We start from the raw sequence: 13017 nt of genomic DNA, 5'->3' as shown, positions 1-13017 counted from the left end.
TTTTTTTTTTTTTTTTTTGAGACAGGGTGTCACTGTCACCCAGCCTGGAGTGCAGTAGCATGATTTTGGCTCACTGCAGCCTCGACCTCCTGGGCTCAAGCGATCCTCCCACCTCAGCCTTTCTAGTAGCTGGGACTACAGGTGTGCACCACCATGCCCTGCTAATTTTTGCATTTTTTTTTATAGAAATGGGGTTTGATCATGTTTCCCAGGCTGGTCTTGAACTTCTGAGCTCAAATGATCCCCCCGCCTTGGCATCCCAAAGATTTAAAAAGAAAAACAAAAAACCAGAAGTCATAAAAACAGAAAGTATACTATAAAGTATAATGATAGAACTAACAACAGTTAGAACACACACACACACACACACACGTTTATATATATACATATATATATATGCTGTATTAATGCAGTTAAATGTGCCTATTAAACAGAGTCTCTCAATTTTGTATGTGTGTGTGTTTTTGTTCTTTTTTTTTGTTTTTTGTTTTGTTTTGTTTTTTGTTTTTTTGGGGGGATGGAGTCTCACTCTGTCACCCAGGCTGGGGTGGGTGCAGTGGCACAATCATAGCTCACTACAGCCTTGAACTCCTGGGCTCAAGCAATCCTCCCACCTGAACCTCCTGAGTAGCTGGGACTACAGGCGTGTGCTACCACACCCAGCTAATTTTTGTATTTTAGTAGAGACAAGTTTTCACTATGTAGGCCAGGCTGGTCTCAAACTTCTGACCTCAAGTGATCCGCCGACCTTGGCCTCCCAACGTGCTGGGATTACAGGCATGAGCCACCCCGCCTGGCCAAGTCTCTCACATTTAATCCCAACACAATGCTGTACACAAACCAAGTGACTCAGAATAAGAATGCAAAAGTAAACCAGACAAATGCAAGCCGAAGTAGTCTCGGCCGGGCTCAGTGGCTCCTGCCTGTAATCCCAGCACTTTGGGAGGCCGAGATGGGCAGATCACCTGAGACCAGCTTGGCCAAAACGGTGAAAGCCTGTCTCTACTAAAAATACAACAATTTGTTGGGTGTGGTGGCAGGCACCTGTAATCTCAGCTACTTGGGAGGCTGAGGCAGAAGAATCCCTTGAACCGGGGAGGCCGAGGTTGTGGTGAGCCAAGATCATGCTACTGCACTCTAGCCTGGGCAACAAGAGCAAAACTCTGTCTTTAAAAAAAAAAAAAAATTGGTTGCATGTGCAAATATTCCCTATTTAAAAAGTTGGCCAGATCACACCTGTAATCCCAGCACTTTGGGAGGCCAAGATGGGCAGGTCACTTGAGGTCAGAAGTTTGAGACCAGCCTGGCCAACATAGTGAAACCCCGTCTCTACTAAAAATACAAAAATTGACTGGGCATGGTGGTGTGCCCCTGTAATCCCATCTGTTTGGGAGGCTGAGGCAGGAGAATCACTTGAACCCGGGAGGCGGAGATTGCAGTGAGCCAAGATCGTGCCACTGCACTCCAGCTTGGGCGACAGGGTGAGACTCCGTCTCAAAAAAAAAAAAAAGCAAGGAAAAGGAATCCTTTGTGCACTTCCCAGATTCTCTCGGTTGAACAGTGGACACCCAGACACCAGGATGGTATCGCCTGGACCTCAGTGTCTCACTTGAGTGCCTCGTACCTAGGCATCCTGAGCCTGTATGTGAACTCAGAACTCCAGTCTTCAGGCACTAGGGAGACTACATTTCTGAACAGCAGTTCTGAGTTTAAGAAAAGAAATGGGGCCGGGCACAGTCGTTCACGTCTGTAATCCCAGCCCTTTGGGAGGCCGAGGTGGGTGGTTCACGAGGTCAGGAGTTCAAGACCGCTCTGGCCAATATGGTGAAACCCCCGTCTCTACTAAAAATACAAAAATTAGCTGGGCATGATGGTGCGTGCCTGTAGTCCCAGCTCCTCGGGAGGCTGAGGCAGGAGAATCACTTGAACCAGGAGGCAGAGGTTGCAGTGAGCCTAGACTGGCCATTGCACTCCAGCCCAGGCAACAGTGGGGAGACTACGTCTCAAAAAAGAAAAAGAAAAAAGAAAAAGAAATGAAATGTCCTCTTTTGCTCAGATAGATTTGTGTTCTCTCAGTATTTAGGAACCCACAAAAGCAGAACCAAATGTTTTAAATGACTGGCAATTGGTTCTTCTTTTACTTTTTAAATTATTTTAATGGTAAGGTACAAGTTCCTGCTTTTTCTTAGCCTCCTAAGATTTCAGCCCTACTTTGCATGCTACTTCTCTCCCCTAATTACAGTGGAAGCCAAGTTCCTAAAATTGCCATTTGACCACATGAAAGGGAAAAATAATTATCACCCTAAAAGGGTACGTTAACCTCCTAACATTTGCATTTACCTTTAAAATATATAAGACAGCTCTGGGACTATAAGAAAACTTTTTAGGCCGGGCATGGTGGCTCACACCCGTAATCCCACCACTTTGGGAGGCCAAGGCAGGTGGATCACCTGAGGTCAGGAGTTGGAGACTAGCCTGGCCAACATGGTGAAACGCTGTCTCTACAAAATTAGCTGGGCATGGTGGTATGTGCCTGTAATCCCAGCTACTTGAGATGCTCAGGTGGGAGAATCGCTTGAACCTGGGAGGCGGAGGTGGCAGTGAGCTGAGATTGTGCCATTGCACTCCAGGCTGGGCGACGAGCAAAACTCTGTCTCAAAAAAAAAAAAATTTTTTTTTGGCCAGGTGCAGTGGCTCACGCCTATAATACTAGCACTTTGGGAGGCCGAGGTGGGCAGGTCACCTGTCAGGAGTTCATGACCAGCCTGGCCAACATGGTGAAACCCCATCTCTACTAAAAATACAAAAGCGTGGTGGTGCGCGCCTGTAATCCCAGCTACTCGTGAGGCTGAGACAGAAGAATCACTTGAACCCAGGGGCCGGAGGTTGCACTGAGCTGAGATCGCGCCACTGCCTGGGTGGCAGAGCAAGACTCCATCTCAAAAAACAAAACAAAACAAAACAAAAACTCAACCATATCATTGTTTAAGGCTCTGAAACAGAGCCCTTTTCTCTTTCCTCTTTGAGAAAAAATGGTCAGAGTGATTTGGCCTGCTACAGAGGAAACTGGTATTCTCTGTACTTGGTGCAAGGTTCTAGCACCTGGCTGTTACTTACTCCTGGGTGGGCCATAATTTTAAGAGGAAGTGGACCTCTGCCATCATCTTATCCTGGGGTTTTCCACCTGAGCTGCTCAGAACCTGTACTTGATTCACTAGAACAACTCTGGCTTTTATATATATGTTACTATATATTTATGAGTATATATTTTCCATTGTCCCTTGGAATCCATGGAAGATTGATTCCAGGACCCTCTACTGATACTTAAATCACTGGATACTCTAGTTCCTTCAATAAAATGGTGCAGTATTTGCATATAACCTGAGCCCATACTCCCATATACTCTATTTATTTGAGGGTTTTTTTTTTTTTCTCTTCCCCACCCTCTCTATATTTGTTTTTTAAGACAGTCTCATTCTGTTACCTATGCTGGAGTGCAGTGGTGCAATCATGGTTCACTGTAGCCTTGACCTCCTGGGCTCAAGCAGTCCTCCTGCCTCAGCCTCCTGAGTAGCTGAGACCACAGGGACACATCACTATGCCTGACTAATTTTTTACATTTATTTATTTATTTGTTTATTTATTTATTTATTTAGGTAGAGATGGGGTCTCTGCATGTTTCCCGGGATCTGGGCTTCCATCTCCTTAACAAATTAAAATGAAGGCGGAGAGAGTAGAACCAGTGAGTCTTTGCGGAGGCTCTATATAAAGATGAGACTTGGGCATTTATCACCTTTGTTTTCTGTCTCTTCCCATCAGGAGAAGTTGCCCCAGTGCAAGGAACTGCATTCGACCTGAGAAAGCCAGTGGAGCTTGGAAAACACCTGCAGGACTTCCATCTCAATGGTTTTGACCACAATTTCTGTCTGAAGGGATCTAAAGAAAAGCATTTTTGTGCAAGGTCAGGTACTTTTCACTTCCTGAGTCTGTAAGGAAGAAATGACACCAAGTCCTATTTTCCTTTGGAGCTTTTCCTCTGGCCATATCAATAGCATTTACTATGCTACAGGTGACCCAATACCACATCCCATATTTTCTCAAAGCTCCCACGGCACAGGTGAGCTCTGTAGAATTTATCCCCCTCCCCCTACCTGCCATTACCCCTATTGCCCCTGCTTGGCACCCCCTCTCTCCCTCTCTGCCTGTTCTTAAAGGCCCATTTTCTGTTAGAAGCCTTAACTCTTCCTAGTGAAGTCACTTCAGACGTCATTGAACTTCCAGAGGCTTTGTGCTTTCTTGATCTGTGACTTATGCCTGCCTACTCCATGGCCAGTTGGAGGCTAGGCATCTCCTGCACCACTCACCGCCTCCAGCCTTGACCGATAGACACTTGTGTGCACGCTCTTGCCTTCTCACCGAATCCCAGTTCCTCCTGCCATTTCATCTTTGTGAAGCCCTACCTCTACCCCAACACCTAATATCATCCTTGGCACTAGCAAATAATGAATAAATGTTTGCAGAATTAACAGTTTTGTGTGTGTGTGTGTGTGTGTGTGTGTGTGTCTGAGAGAGAGAGAGAGAGAGAGAGAGAGACGGAGTCTTGCTCTGTCGCCCAGACTGGAGTGCAGTGGCATGATCTAGGAAGCCTCTCAGGACCTTCCTCTCTCCAACCTGGCTGCTGCCTTCCTCCCTATTCCCCAGCTGGCAGGAGTGAGTCTGTTTTGTGATGCCCCAAAGAAGCCAAGATCAGAGTGAGACGTTGCTACTGAGGATCCTGAAAGCCACCTGCTCATGCCTTGCCTTTGAGACTGGAAGAATTTTCCATCATGCTCTTCCTACCTTTATCTCCTCCTTACATCTTGTCCCTGCTCTGTGGCTGGGTCTGATTCCTGTCTCAAAGCCGCCTCCCAGCTTCTGCTCCTCGCCGCCTGCTTTTCTGCCCTGGCCTCATGTTGGTTGTGTTTCTTACCAGGGTGCATCATGCTGCAAGCGGGCGGGTACTGGAAGTATACACCACCCAGCCCGGGGTCCAGTTTTACACGGGCAACTTCCTGGATGGCACATTAAAGGGCAAGAATGGAGCTGTCTATCCCAAGCACTCTGGTTTCTGCCTGGAGACTCAGAACTGGCCTGATGCAGTCAATCAGGTAATACCACAGGCTGGCTTGTTGGAGTGGAGTTGTGTCCAAGGTCACATTATACGACAGAGTTCACTACACTCGAATCAGGTTGTATGATTCAAAAGATCATGCTTTGTTTGTTTGGTTTGTTTTTTGAGACAGAGTCTCACTCTTGTCGCCCAGGCTGCAGTGCAGTGGCACGATCTCAGCTCACTGCAACCTCCGCCTCCTGGATCCAAGCCATTCTCCTGCCCCAGCCTTCCAAGTAGCTGGGATTACAGGCACCTACCGCCATGCCTGGTTAATTCTTTTATTTTTATTAGAGACAGGGTTTCACCATGTTGGCCAGGCTGGTCTCAAACTCCTGACCTCAAGTGATCCACCTGCCTTGGCCTCCCAAAGTGCTGGGATTACAGGCGTGAGCCACTGTGCCCAGCTCAAAAGTTCATGCTTATTCTTTTCTGCAAGTCACAGAAAACCCATAGCCAATCTACTGACTTGGGATTTACATGGTTTTAAGAAAGCTCAAATTTTGTACCTTCAAAGCCTTTATCCAGTTTGTTTCTCCTTACCAATACCTTCTCGTTTTCTGCAGCCACACTTAAGGAGAGCTTCCATATCATCTCCTCCTATGTGCTCCCTCATAACTTTCTTTTCTGGTTATTACCTAAAGCAGTACTCCTGAAAGTGCCAGCCCACAATAAGAAGCTTGCACCTTGGGCTGGGCAAGGTGGCTCATGCCTGTAATCCCAGCACTTTGGGAGGCTGAGGCGGGAGGATTGCTTGAGCCTGAGATTGAGGCTAGCCTGGGCAACACAGGGAGACCCCATCTTTACAGATTATTAGAAAAATTAGCTGGGTGTGGTGGTGCACACCTGTGGCCCCAGCTACTTGGGAGGCTGAGGTGGGAGGATCACCTGAGCCTGGGAGGTCCAGGCTGCAGTGAGCCATGATCACACCACTGCACTCCAGCCTGTGCAACAGAATGAGACCCTGTGGGTCTCTATCTCCAGGCTGGTTCATGCACAATGGATCATGCGCCTCCGCCTCCGGTTCACACATTCTCCCGCCACGGCCAGGTGCGGTGGCTCACACCTGTAATCCCAGCACTTTGAGAGGCTGAGGCAGGCATATCACTTGAGGTCAGGAGTTCAACACCAGCCTGGTCAACATGACAAATCCTGTCTCTAGTAAAAATACAAAAATTAGCTGGGCAGGTGCCTGTGATCCCAGCTACTCGGGAGGCTGAGGCAGGAGAAGTGCTTGAACCCAGGAAGCGGGGTTTGCAGTGAGCTGAGATCGCTCCACTGCACTCCAGCCTGGGTGACAGAGCGAGACTCCATCTCAAAAAAAAAAAAAAAAAAAAAGCCTACACGTTGCACCAGATTATAGATCAACACACTGCTTCCCTTCATCAGGAAAGCCTTCCTTTAACAAAGTGCTTTTTTCACTCTGATTAAAGTTCTTTATCTCACTATGAACCAATCAAACAGTTCCCGCACTGGCGGCCATCCACAGAGCACTGGTCTAGAGGACCATCCAGAAGCACACCCGAATGGTTAATGTTGCAGCCTGCGGTGTCAAGCATCACCTGTGTTGTTTCCCCCTTCACAGCCCCGCTTCCCTCCTGTGCTGCTGAGGCCTGGTGAGGAGTATGACCACACCACCTGGTTCAACTTTTCTGTGGCTTAAGAAAGTGTGAAGATATGATCCGGTCCAGGGCTGTCTCCTGTCCAGAAGAAAGGTGAAGATTAAGAAGCTTTCAGAATGATTCTATGGATTAAAATCATACAAATGGTGGCTATCGTGAGAATCAGTCTGGGTATTGATTTCCTTTTCCAGTGACTGGCTCCAGGCCATGTCTAATGACCAACTCAATTCCCTGTGCAGTTCCGAGAGCAAGTGAACCCAACCAACAATGTCGTCATCTAAGCCCTGACCCTAGCCAGGGACTCCCATGCTGCTGTTGGCTCCATCTCTCCACGCTGCCTCTTTCTTTTCAACTTTTCACCCTTCCTTTCTTTTTTTTTTTTTTTTTTTTGAGACGGAGTCTCACTCTATCGCCCAGGCTGGAGTGCAGTGGCGCAATCTCGGCTCACTGCAAGCTCCGCCTCCCGGGTTCACGCCATTCTCCTGCCTCAGCCTCTCCGAGTAGCTGGGACTACAGGCGCCCGCCACCACGCCCGGCTAATTTTTTGTATTTTTAATAGAGACGGGGTTTCACCGTGGTCTCGATCTCCTGACCTCGTGATCCGCCCGCCTCGGCCTCCCAAAGTGCTGGGATTACAAGCGTGAGCCACCGCACCCGGCCCACCCTTCTTTTCTTTAAAGCTATTCTCACATTGCTTTTGTTTCCTCCTCCTTCACCTCCAACCACTGTCAGCAGCACTCCGGAGTTTTCAAATGTCACATTAGCCTCACCCTGCATGCTAGGAGATGGACCTTTCTCTATACAGCAGTAGATGATTGGTAAGTGAGGAAACTGAGGCTTACAGAGGTCGAAGACCAACAAGCTAATAAATAAAAAGTTGAGGCCGGGCACGGTGGCTCACGCCTGTAATCCCAGCACTTTGGAAGGCCGAGGCAGGCGGATCACGAGTTCAGGATATCGAGACCATCCTGGCTAACACGGTGAAACCCCATCTCTACATAAAAAATTAGCTGGGTGTGGTGGCACGCACCTGTAGTCCCAGCTACTTGGGAGGCTGAAGCAGGAGAATCGCTTGCACCTGGGAGGTGGAGGTTGCAGTGAGCCGAGATCGTGCCACTGCACTGGGCAACAGAGCAAAACTCCATCTCAAAAAAAAAAAAAAAAAGAGAGAGAGAAAAAACAGCTCTCTCTCTCTAGGGAGAGGGAGGGGACTTCCGAGAGGAAAAGGCCGGCAGGATCCTTTGGGTTAACTAAGAAAGCACAGCCCGGCCAACGCTTGGGAAGAAAGGCAGGCAAGCACTGGAGACAGGAGCTATTAGGGTGAGGAGAGAGCCTTGCCTTTCACAGCACAGTGAGGATGACATTGCACCAGGGACAGAGGTTGTGTTATGTGACAAGGCTGGGGGCTCCTTCTTTCCTAGACAAAGTATCGGTGATGGGTTTTGGTTGGTGATTTTGAAAATAAAAGAAAAAAAAGTATGTTATACTAATACATACTGTACTGAATTGAAATAAAACCAAAATCTGCATCTTCAGAAGACTTGTTCCTTTACTCAGCTTGAAATCTCTCAGGCGTGGACCTTTGGGAAATGGACCAAGAATATGGGTGTGTTCTGGATTCTACTTTGCCCTCCAGTGGGAGCCCTGGCATTTTCCTACCTAACAGTTAAGAAAGCTATCTCAGTGGAAGTAGCTTTCCACACTTCCTCTTTCTTTGTAACTGATAGTAAACCAAAGATCTTGTTTATTTTTTAATTCATTTCAGCATGGATTTTCTGAGCACCTGCTCTGTACACAGCCCTCTGCTGGGTCTGTGAAGGGGTTCAGGTCAGGTGTGATGCTGCCCACGGCAGCCGGTCAGGTGGGGCACATGCTCAGTTGTCTTCTCACTGGTGAGGTTAACTTTGCTGACTTGAGTAAGACGCTGCCTGCAGATCTCTCCACACTTAAAGTTACCAATGTATACATTAGCCAAGAGGCCTCAGAGGTGAACTATTAAGCTGACTGCAACCCAGCTACCAATCTGATTATTAAATTGTTCGATGCAGGGTTCTCATACTCTAGGTGCCAGCAATCATTTAGGAAATCCCAGAGAAGAAGAGAATGAACGTTTTCTTATTCACAAGTGTAGAGTTGCCAGTTGCCCCTGCTGTCTGTATCCTGACCAAAAGTCACAGAGTGCCTTGACCTTTGTCACCTAGCCAGCTACAGATTTTTCCCAGCAGGCTTGAACCCAAACCGGGCCTTGAACATTCCCAGGCACTGATAAAGCTCTCTAGGTTGTTCCCTAAAACACTAAAAGAAACTGGCGCTGGGCCGGGCGCGGTGGCTCACGCCTGTAATCCCAACACTTTGGGAGGCCGAGGCGGGTGGATCACCTGAGATCAGGCATTCAAGACCAGCCTGGCCAACATGGTGAAACCCCGTCTCAACTAAAAAAAAAAAATAATACAAAAAAATTAGCTGGGCATGGTGGAGGGCGCCTGTAATCTCAGTTAGTCGGGAGGCTGAAGCAGGAGAATTGCTTGAGCCCAGGAGGCGGAGGTTGCAGTGAACCAAAATCGCGCCATCACACTCCAGCCTGGGTGACAGCAAGACTGTCTCAAAAAAAAAAAGAAAGAAAGAAAAAAGAAACTGGCTCTGGCCCTGAGCCAAATTCCTTTAACTGTCATAGAAACTCCCTCACTGCTGACATACCTGGGCAGAACACCCCTTTTCTCTCTCAACGATTGCTGCAGCACTCTGTTAAGGAAGTTCCTCTAATAAATGCTTTGGATTGATCACCCTGGCGCTTAGAGCTTCTTTCTTTGGAATCCCAGCCAGCCCTACCTCGAGACAGTTTGGAGCACTCCCTGATGGGGTCTCCCCTGCTGCCACTATGGGGGCGATTGCAGCCCTGGATCCACTGAGACAAAACAAAGAAATGTAACAACTACAAATTAGTTCTTAATGGCCTCTAGTTTGAGAATGCCAAATTAATTAATTAGCCAAATACTTTTTTGTTTTCTTCCGTCCAAAAAGATTATTGTTTTTATAAGCCAAGTCTACAGTAGTCCAAGTAAGGATATTCATTACCTGTGGGGCAGCTGAAATAAGTTACTGGCATTTAAATTAATGGTGTTTATAAAAGCAAGTAAAAAGGCGGCCAGGCGCTGTGGCTCACATCTGTAATCCCAGCACTTTGGGAGGCCAAGACGGGTGGATTGCCTGAGGTCAAGAGTTTGAGACCAGGCCGGGCGCGGTGGCTCACGCCTGTAATCCCAGCACTTTGGGAGGCCGAGGCGGGCGGATCACGAGGTCAGGAGATCGAGACCATCCTGGCTAACATGGTGAAACCCCGTCTCTACTAAAAAAAAAAATACAAAAAATTAGCCGGGTGTGTTGGCGGGCGCCTGTAGTCCCAGCTACTTGGGAGGCTGAGGCAGGAGAATGGCGTGAACCCGGGAGGCGGAGCTTGCAGTGAGCCGAGATCGCGCCACTGCACTCCAGCCTGGGGGACAGAGCAAGACTCCGTCTCAAAAAAAAAAAAAAAAAAAAAAAGAGTTTGAGACCAGTCTGGCCAACCTGGTGAAACCCAGTCTCTACTAAAAATACAAAAAAATTAGCTGGGCATGGTGGTGTGCGCCTGTAATCCCAGCTACTCAGGAGGCTGAGAGAGGGGAATTGCTTGAACCAGGGAGGTGGAGGTTGCAGTGAGCCGAGATCTCACCACTGCACTCCAGCCTGGGCGACAGAGCAAGACTCTTTAAAAAAAAAAAAAAAAGGCTACGTTTGCCACACCATGCATCTGAGGGAAGCAAAAATTTAGAGAAACTCTTTTTGTGGCAGCAACCAATCTGTCCTTTTTCATGAAACACACGAGAACTTTGCTTGAGAAGCCCTTCCATGTGCTTATAAGACAGATTGTGACATGTGACAGCATGTGAGCATAATTGTGTGATTTTATGATAAAATCGCTGAAGCCACCAGCAAGAAATACAATTTTAGAAGGTGCTGGGTGCAGTGGCTCACACCTGTAATCCCAGCACTTTGGGAGGCCAAGGCGGTAGATGGCTAGATCAGGAGTTCAAGACCAGCCTGGCCAAGATGGTGAAACCCTGTCTACTAAAAACACAAAAATTAGCCAGGCATGGTGGCGGGTGCCTGTAATCACAGCTACTAGGGAGGCTGAGGCAGATAACTGCTTGAACCTGCAAGGTGGAGGTTACAGTGAGCCTAGATTGCACCACTGCACTCCAGCCTGGGTTACAGAGCAAGACTCTGTCTCAAAAAAAAAAAAAAAAAAAAATTGTACAAGGTAAGATGTCATATTAAAATAATTACACAAACATTGCTGTAAAGACTAAGATGTCATGCTGTGGAGGTGGAACTGGAGAGTTTACAAAAAGTGGAACATGAAAAAAATGCAGGACTACCAGCACAGGGCAGGAAGGAAGCCCAGCATGTGTCCTGGTCCCTGGCCAGTTCCCATTTTCACTCTTAACCATTTTAAGCAATTGGATCACCAGTTTTCAAGAGGCTGTTTGGACAGGAGTGCAATCCTTTTCCAATCAAGGCGTTTCCTGCTTAACTCAGTTGCACAGATCATCATTAAACTCTCGTGCTCTGGGCAGCACTTCCAGCTATAGTCAGGAAAGGACGTCAGCAAATCCTCTCCTTATTATAGTTCAAGCAATTAAAATGCTGAAAAAATTTGACAAAACTTTTTTTTGTTGTTTATAGAGATGGGGGTCTTGCTATGTTGCCCAGGTTGGTCTTGAATTCCTGCCCTCAAGCAATCCCCCCTCCAGCCTCAGCCTCCTAAGTACCTGCAACTACAAGCACGCACCACTACTCCCAGCTCAAAACAATTTTGGTGCTCTGGAAACAGACATAAAACCTTCCAGTCTGAGATATGTTGTCTGAAAAACTACTGAGCTTTGAGTAGGAATAGTGGGAGTCTGTAGTGTTCTTGCCTGGGGCTGTTCGCATCCCCCTCACTCCGCCAACTCAGTAATTGTGAAGGTTCTGCTGAGGCAAAACAGAACATGAGGACGAGCAAGCAGCTGTGGTTGAAAGACGGTTCACTCCATTTGGAGGTGTGAGTGGCAGCCATACCCAAACCATCATCAATAGAAGTAACGATCCCAGTGCTGTGCAGGCACGGAGGGCCTATGGCTCTACTGGCCTGAGGTTGCAGTCGTGGCTGCAGCAAGCAGATTTTTGGCTGATCGGAGGCTGGGTGCTTGTGCAACAGAGATGAAGGGCTCAACAAAAAGTAAAACTCAGGATAGACTTGAAAGCAGCCTGAATATTAAAATTATTCACCTACCTACACACAGACCCATCAGCAGAGGACTAGTTGAGGTGTCAGCACAAACTCTCCAGAAAGTGGCTGCCCCCTAAGCTGTGCAGACACAAGGCAACCCCCCAGAATTTTAAAATAAGCGTAAGAAGCTGGGCATAGTAGTTCATGCCTGTAGTCCCAGCTACTCGGGAGGCTGAGACAGGAGGGTTGTTAGAGCCCAGGAGTTCAAGACTATAGTATACTATGATCCCACCTGTGAATAGCCAACTGCACTGCAGCCTGGACAACACAGGGAGACTCTGTCTCTTAAAAGATTAACACAAGAATGTTGAAAACAAAAACAAAAAAACTGGAGATTATAAAAAGAAATCAAGTAGGCTGGGCCTGATGGCTCACACCTGTGATCCCAGCACTTTGGGAGCCCGAGGCATGTGGATCACCTGAGGCCAGCAGTTTGAGACCAGCCTGGCCAACATGGCAAAACCCAATCTCTACTAAAAATGCAAAAATTAGCCAGGTGTGGTGGTGCATACCTGTAATCCCAGCTACTTGGGAGGCTGAGCCAGGAGAATTGCTTGAACCTGGGAGGTGGTGAGCTGAGATCGTGCCACTGCACTCCATCCTAGGTGACAGAGTGAGACACTACCTCAAAAAAAGAAAGGGAATCAAGTAAAAGTTTGTTGAAAACACTACAATAATGCATAAAAAGTTAACTAGAGAGGCTAGGCACAATGGCTCACACCTGTAATCCCAGCACTTCGGGAGGCCGAGGTGGGCAGATCACTTGAGGACAGTAGTTCAAGACCAGCCTGGTCAACCTGGCGAAACCCCATCTCTACTAATAATACAAAAATTAGCCAGGCATCACCACGTGCCTGTGCCTGTAATACTGGGAGGCTGAGGCACGAGAATCACTTGAACCTGGGAGGCAGAGGTTGCAGTGAGCCAAGATCATGCCA

The 13017-nt window shown here is 47.7% G+C and overlaps 1 long non-coding RNA gene across 1 annotated transcript; it reads left to right on the top strand.

The window, feature by feature from the left end:
* The first annotated feature begins 3822 nt into the window (after positions 1 to 3822).
* LOC116484176 (uncharacterized) lies at positions 3823 to 7352 on the top strand. The gene is made up of 3 exons (XR_004252484.2): positions 3823 to 3961; positions 4973 to 5147; positions 6735 to 7352. It is a non-coding gene; the product is annotated as an uncharacterized LOC116484176 (long non-coding RNA).
* The last annotated feature ends 5665 nt before the right edge of the window (positions 7353 to 13017 follow it).

This window comes from Hylobates moloch, unplaced genomic scaffold, assembly GCF_009828535.3.
Source record: "Hylobates moloch isolate HMO894 unplaced genomic scaffold, HMol_V3 SCAFFOLD_15, whole genome shotgun sequence".
In the NCBI taxonomy this organism is placed as follows: domain Eukaryota; kingdom Metazoa; phylum Chordata; class Mammalia; order Primates; family Hylobatidae; genus Hylobates; species Hylobates moloch.
The sequence above is the reverse complement of the archived record's forward strand: the minus strand, read 5'-3'. Positions and strand labels throughout refer to the sequence as shown.